The sequence below is a fragment of the Micropterus dolomieu genome, linkage group LG23 (genome assembly GCF_021292245.1).
Source record: "Micropterus dolomieu isolate WLL.071019.BEF.003 ecotype Adirondacks linkage group LG23, ASM2129224v1, whole genome shotgun sequence".
In the NCBI taxonomy this organism is placed as follows: Eukaryota; Metazoa; Chordata; class Actinopteri; order Centrarchiformes; family Centrarchidae; genus Micropterus; species Micropterus dolomieu.
Window position 1 is genome coordinate 29,927,639 of NC_060172.1, and position 7,898 is coordinate 29,935,536.

General features: G+C 39.0%; 1 long non-coding RNA gene across 1 annotated transcript; it reads right to left on the reverse strand.

Moving 5' to 3' along the window:
• Positions 1-6,399: 6,399 nt before the first annotated feature.
• Positions 6,400-6,865, reverse strand: LOC123962627. Its single transcript, XR_006823020.1, has 2 exons — positions 6,657-6,865; positions 6,400-6,563 (listed from the first exon to the last, which is right to left on the reverse strand). It is a non-coding gene; the product is annotated as an uncharacterized LOC123962627 (long non-coding RNA).
• Between the last annotated feature and the right edge of the window lie 1,033 nt (positions 6,866-7,898).

Below are 7,898 nucleotides of genomic sequence, written 5' to 3' on the forward strand. Positions count from 1 at the left end.
AAGTATCTTATATATAGTGTTATATTTAGGGATATGCTGTTGTGCACCACATACCACAAATGTTGGTGCTATGCCAACATGTAAGTTCCTTAAGTTCCTGTTCTCATCATTTTCTGAGCACATATTAGTTAATATTCACAACCATAGTCCATCCATCTGTTGCTGATACCTGAAAAATAGACAGCACTTTTCTTTCTTTGTTTTCCAAGGTCCAGTTTCAGGTGCAGGTTTTTCTCTTTCACTACAGTCAAAGAACTGTGATTCATGAGTAGGTTTAGTTCAGTGTTCAGGGTCATGTTCATTTCCAGCTCAGCAGCTATTTCAAGTTAATCAGGAGGAACTTGTGAAGAAAGTGGTCAATGTGTTGATACACAAATATCAATAAACTAATCATGAATTAATCTTTCATTAACCTAGTATGTCCAAGTCTGTTCTTATGGCCTTCTGCAGGCAAACTAGATTTAGCGTAAAGCATTTAAACCCATAAAGATCTTTTGACATTTTGAGATAGGAGTATAGGATTCTTTGGATGAAAATCACAGTTTTGACAGTTGATGGTTGTTCCTGTGGACAGCAGTGAGTAAAACCGTCTACACCAGGACCTTTGGTGAGTAGTATTCTCAGTTCCTGAGGTAATATTGCAAGTAAAGGTTGTCTCCGGTATTTTGTGTACTTATTGTAAAGTTATCTATTGTCTGAGAACTGAGTTTATTCACTGCAGTGAAGAGTTGCAGATGAGTCAGGTCAAAGGTATTACATAAATGCATAGACTCTTTTATTTTAAAATGCACACCACTTTTGAGAACTGGAAACCATTTTTCCTCCTCTCCTCGTCATTGCAGAGACTTACAAAGACTTGTTTTTTATCACACTGAGAGAAGGCCAGAGTTAGTCCATGAATGAACTACTGTATTGTTCAGGTGCAGTCAAGCAGGCCTCTGTGAGGCTCGGTTTGTAAAGTAATCTTGCAGTCCCCAGAGTGGTTTACAGACACATCACAGACATGACACAGGGCTCCATCCGTGCTGTGGATGCAGTGAAAAATAACATAATATTTACGTTTGCAGGAAGTTAGGAAGTCCACAGTTAAAGGCCCTCTGTGTGCTGACGTTCATTAAAAAAGGCAGAATTACCTTACATGGCAGCAAATAGCACTAATGGATTTGTCTATGACAGGGCTGTACAAACACAAAGAGTAAGTATACACTGCATTTGTGACAAAAGAAGACTTGAGATGTTGGCTGTGAGGCCTTTAATTAGGCAGAGCTACATGTCAAACAGATCCTTGTATCCGACATGCCCTCAGTTTGAAGAGGGGAAGATTATATAGGAGCCATAGGAAGCTCAAAGTGGAGAATTAGTGCTTGGTCGATGGATGACCCAGAGAAACACCCTTTCTCACAGTCAGACCAGTACGTACCCCAAAGTCAGGCGTTCCAATCTCAAAGTCAACACACCTAGTCATGCAGCAGGCAGGAAACACTGGGGCGTAGACAGGAAAAGGGGAGCCATTCTAGCGAGCACTGGAATTTCCATTTGCACTTTGCCACTTAAACCCACAGAGGACAAATTTTGTACAACACGCAGGGCAAATTTAGGTTGAAAAATAGCCGCCGGTGTGGATGTGAAGCTTTAAAATGTCAGATTGTTTGGAGTTTAAAAGCAGCATTACTTAGGCCATCCATTTTCTAAATGTTACCGTGCATTTTCAATCACAGTGGCACTGTTGTTTTGACATTTACTCAGCTCATAAAGAATAAAGTCAGCTTTCAGATCATAAAATAATAAAACTGAAAATACTTGAATACTGAATGTGATCATGTGTTTTGTGATGTATGACTTTGATGGATTGCCACTATGTTTAAAACTTACATGAGTAAGGAGATGTAATATATGTCTCAAGAGATTAAACTGTCATCTTTTTGGTTATTGTGTTCGTTTTTAAAAAGAACAATCCAGCTTTTTTGTTTTCCAACCTTCAAAGCATTCTGGCAGCCCAACAACATAATAAATCCTTAAACACTTTATGTTCTACTTCATCAAGTGATCAGAAATAGTCAGTTCATTTTAGGCAGACCCTGCCTAACAGGGTGATGGGTGTAAACGAGTTAAAAACATGTAACGGCTTAAATTAAAGACCTAAAATGGTTTCTGTCACAAAGCAAAACTTGAAACTGACTCATCTTGGAAGCTCTTCATTATAAAATTAGAACACAATAAGTTTATGTTGCGGTGACAACCACAATCATATTTAATCACTCTGTGATTTTAAAATAACAGTCTGTCAAGAAACATCACCCACAACACACCATTCTTCAGTGAATCTGTACATTCAACAAGAAGTACTTGATATATGTGTGGCTTCCTGATATGTCCCTCCCTCCTGAGCTGGAATAAGGGATTTCAGACAGATGTCAACGCTGCTATACTCTCTGTAGGACTGTCTGTGTTTTTAGAGGTGGTTGCATGCAGAGGCGTTCGTGTAACTAGACTGACCGGATGATTAATGCAGAGTTACCAGCACAGCACAAATAGAGGTCAGGGTGAGAAAGGGAGACAGGATAATTCCTCTCAAACAGAAAAGACTGTACCCATGAAAAGGAGGTATCTGCAGTCTGCAGTATCACACCTCCTCTGTGAATCTCTCACCTCTCTCTGCTGACACCCACCGACATTTGCAGCCCGCTCCCAACTGTAGAAACACAGTAACCTTCACTAAAGCAAGTGTGGTGGAAACTTTATAGAAGTCCCCGGTCGCACCTGGTGAGGCGTTCATGTCATGTTGCCAGACTCAGTTGATGTAAAATAGTGTCATCTGTAGGTGAATGTGAGAACCTATTACACTAACCGTTTAAATATAATTTTTTTGTTTTTGAGTTCACAGAGCATTTCTTGTTTGTTTTGGTTTTTGTATTCTACAGAAGAAAAAAAACACGGATGAAACATTGATGAAATGAGCAAAGACTTCAGTACACACTGTACCGTGTGAAGAGAAAGATGCAAAGTGACAAACTAAGATATTCACTGGCCCGTGGAGCACTTATTCCTTGCTGCCAATGGGCTTGAACACAAGAGATTAAAGGGAGAAACAGAGAAAAGAAAACAACAAATGACTCTCCAGGCTTAGTGCAATTGAGGGGAAAAGGCAAAAATAACTCTTTGCTTCATTAAAGGTTCACTTGAGGCAGGGACGTGCCCAAGTTTTCAACCACTGTCATTACAAGAAGACACGATGGAGCTGACACCCTGCACACCACAAACACAGATGGCAATAAAACACCACATCTGCATTGTGGGAAACCAGGAAAATGTAAATAGCAGACGCAGAAAGAAATATATTTCTATTTCATATTACAGTATGTAGTGTTTTTATTGCATTTATATCCTATGAGTCAAATCAAGACGCTTTTCTTTTATATAAAATTACACATGAAGACAAGGAGAATGATGTTTGCCAGAAACTGTTTGTGGACAAAATGACGAATGCCCAAAATATGCTGACTGCTCTGTAAACACATAAGTGAGTGTCTGTTGTTGCTGCCAACTTTTGACTCAAAACTGCGGTTTAGTTTTTTAACATTTTGTTATTGTGAAACCCACCGTGTGCCTTGCTCACCAAATGACGTGCGAGAGTTTCAAACCTTCCTATGAGTTGGAGGTATAGACCATGCATTTTTGAAATGTTACCGTGCATTTTGACTCACAGTCGCCTGTTGTTTTAAAATTTGATGAGCTCATTAAGGATAAAGTCAACTTTCAGTTCAAGATACGTTAGATTTGTAATGCTTTCAGATCAAAAGCAAAATTTTTTCTATGAGCTGGGGCTGATTACATGTTATTCTTACTTCGAGTGTGTTCTGGTGTTTCTTAGAAATGGAAATGTTGAATTCATAATGATGAATAAAATATCATATTAAAGGTTCATTTACTGACTTATCTGAGGGATGATAATATTTATTGCCCAAATTTTAAGCCTCTAAACATTTGTTGATGCTCTTGTTTATAAACGTATACAGCTGAGGTACATCTTGAGTAGTGAAATTGGCAGAACAGTATAACTAATAGAAAGTACATGGTGGTCATTATCAGCTGTTTTAGAAAAACAAACACAAGTTGAACCGACTGATCAGTAAATGTATTGAACATCGTCCAGCAGAGAGATTTTCCTCCTTGTCTTCCTTTCCCACTGTTGAGCATCACTTGGATGGTCAGCAGAGGAGCCAGCTAACCTTCAGCTGTCAAACTCTGCATTAATGCATGGCTCTACTGTGTCATTAAAAAGACTGGCATGTTCCAGAGGAAGCATGACACGTCCTCCTCCTCTTTGCTGTCTGCCCATGTGGAATGAATAAGAGATGTGCTTCATGGTGGGCTGAGCAATGTCAATGAAGGAACCAACGCGAACCACTCGAGAAGACATGAGTGGCAAGTAATGGTCAGCCCTGCTGTCATAGGAGCCACGCTAGCAGAAGATGTCATTACCCTACAGCCAGTTATAATGATCACTCCTCATCTCCCATCGGGCCTTCAAGCAGTGGCTTCATTTAAAACTGTGCCAGCGAGGTCCCCAACGCAAAGAGGAATTAATTGGATTTGCGTGCTTACTAACGAGGATGTAATGTAAATTGACAGTGGAATAGTGTTACCGCAACTGCGCTTGTTATGTGCCACGGCGGGCTCTGTGTCACGGGTGCAGCAAGTTTGAGTTATGAATATCAGAGTTTTTTGAATTAAACATGAGTTTACGCTTGACTCGGCAAAGAGTGAATGATGTTACTTGGCTTTAGTTGCTGTTTTTAGCTCACATGGTTCCATATTTAGAACTTCTGTTTCCAATGCAGAAGAAACTGATTCAGAAAAACTTCCATAGTCTATTTATGCATGCGGCCACGTGTGCACAGCACCATCTGCATTCATGTGTCCCACACATGAAGCAAAGGCAGAGATGCAGGTTTGTGAATGACTTGTGTTTGAGTGCAGGCTGAGGCAATGAATGGCAACAGCTCTGTGTGAATGGAAGCAGAAGAGCAAATTACATTTTAGACCTACAGTATGTAGACACACAAAAAACAGCCCTTACAAGTTACACAGTGTGCAGAGCCAGTGTGCACACCCACAAGAACACACACACACACACACACAGAATTTTAGATGCACACACATGCAACCCCTCTTCTGCAACAGAACAAGCAGTCGAGTGACTTAATTTCAGCTTTTCTCGTCATTAAATAGGGATAGATAAAGACATTAATTCAGGGTACTGTGTTATTTTGTGCTGTGTAATTAAAAGTGCTTCCATGCAGGAATACATTACACATACAGCTAATATTGCACTTCCCTGGGTAATTAAGTGCAGTCCAACTGGGCTGAATCAGTTCTGCTCTAATACTTTGCAGCTTAGCTAAGCTAAATACCTACAATGCACAAATTCCCATTCTTTAAACCAGTGAATCATTACAGCAAAGCCTCTCTGTGCTTAAACAGACAAGTCAGACAAGCATCAGACCCACATGTCAGAAAAACACATTTTACATCTGTCTGTTTGTCGGTAGGCACGACCTCTGTGGCATGAAATTTGGTACACATATTCACGGTCCTATGTCCTAGGTTGACATTTTGAGATTTTTGTGAAATGTCTCGACAACTATTGGATGAATTGCAATAATAATTCATAAATGGCTGAATCAATACAATGTTCTACTGACAATTATTGTGTCCAGAGGGTAAATTCTAATGTATCTGGTGAGTCTTATCCAGTAAAATATCTCAACATATACTGGCTGGATTGGCATGCAATTTTGTACAAACATTTATGGTTCTCATGGGATGACTAGGATTACCCCCTGACTTTTCCTTTACCGCGATCGTGAGGTTGACGTTTGTGGTTTTGACTGATAGCCTACATCTTGACAACTATTGGATGGATTGCCATGAAATTTGTTCCAGACATTCTTGTCCCCCTCGGGATGAATTGTAATCACTTTGGCAATATCTTAAGTTTGCAGATCATCACGTTGCACCATCATCAGGACAAAATTCATTTGTTCAATACTTTGGTTCATGACCGCATATGTGCAAAACTAATGACATTCCCATCAGCCTTAGCTGTACTTTGTATTTGATAATTGGCAAATTTTAGCATGCTAACACACTAAACTAAGAGGGTGAATGTTATTCCAGATTGGTTAAAAGTACCTTTTAATAAGATCTTAACACCTTAATCTGGTCTTGTCTAGTGCAGATGAGTGAATATCATAAAATTTTCCCTCACACGCCTCATGAATCAGGGCCTCTGTCATCAACTAGTAAAGCATTGAGCAACAAAATAAATCCAGAACCAGCATTGTCTTCCTTTTTTAGTTCCTCTCTCATTACATGAATAAACATATACACTGTCTATCTGTCTTTTGAATTTTATTTAAATCACATATTATCCAAGCATTACTCTTTCCAAACCCTTAGTTGAACTAAGTTGATTTGCCCCTCTCAGGCTTCTGTCATGCTCAGCTGTTTTCTCTCACTTTCCTCACCTCTTATACAACCAGAGGAATGAGAGCAGGGAGCTGTTAACCACAAATGAATGAATGTCATTGACGGAGCACTCGAATAAGTGATAAATGAGGTCAATAGATTATTCATGATGGTAGGTGACCTACCAGGCACTGCATTCTGTCAGACAATGATGGTGAAACTGCCTGCATGCCCTTCAGATCAGTCCACCCAGAAAAGTTGTGCATTTTCCTTTGTGCTGCAAAATGGTTAATAAAGTCTGAAAACGTTCGGATCAAACTGGAATGACTTGTGAATTCATACCTTAAAGAAGAATAGGCCTATCACAAGAAAAGAAGAACATGAAGACTGTTGGCAAAAGTGTCAATCCAATTTTCTAATTTCAACATGCATGATGTATTTATATTCAATTTTATGCATTCTATTCAAGTATTTTATTTTCAAATAATTCTTGAATTTACTTTGTATACATTCTAATGTAGCATCAATACATTGTGTCACTTAACCCTGTTTCTTCTCACATCAAAGAACATACACATTAACAACCATATGTGAAAGCATAAACAGAATGAGGCACTTCCATTGACCTCATTCCGTAACTTTACCACAGGAATCACACACAAAGCGCCGAGCTCTTTCACATATGGCAGTAACGGAGAGAGGACAAAGATTTATTTTTTCTTGGAAACCTCAGGAAATGGACATGAATTCTATCCATTCATGAGCACCACATTCCAAACTGTGTTTAAATCCTAAAATCCTATTTAAGGAACATGACATCAAAAGAGAAAATGTTGCAAGAGAGAAGCAATAATAAATATAGGATAGGAGCAAAGAAAAGGTGCTGGTACCAGATGAATATATACTGTTCTTATATTAAGTGTCCATTAATTGGGTTTATCAGTCTTTTTGCACTGAAAGCTAATGTGACTTCACTTGACACTTAAGTCACATCTGCTTTGAGAAGTCAACCTCTGCATAAACACATATCCGAGAGGTGCTTGAGACAAGTGTAGAGTCAAGAGTCAAGTGTAACTTAAAACCCCAGATAAGTAAAGACAACAGGAAAGTGGGAATCAGCACAAGTTCTAGTGTAATCACTTTCCATGCTAAGTTACCTTTCAGCAGGGAATATCGCCAGTTCTAGGTTCCCAGTCACATTGTAAAACACCTGAATACTTGTAACCACATACACTAACAGTAAACTGGGACTGTGTTTAGTTTTTATTATATGAACAAAAAAAAATCATTAAATCATGAAAAAAAATGATTAGATCCTACAGATATAGGCAACATTTTTGATTCTGGTATTGTGACAATATGAATTTCAAAACAACTCTCATTTGCTCAAATCCAGGCTGACAAGTGAACGTAGGTGTTGATCCTAG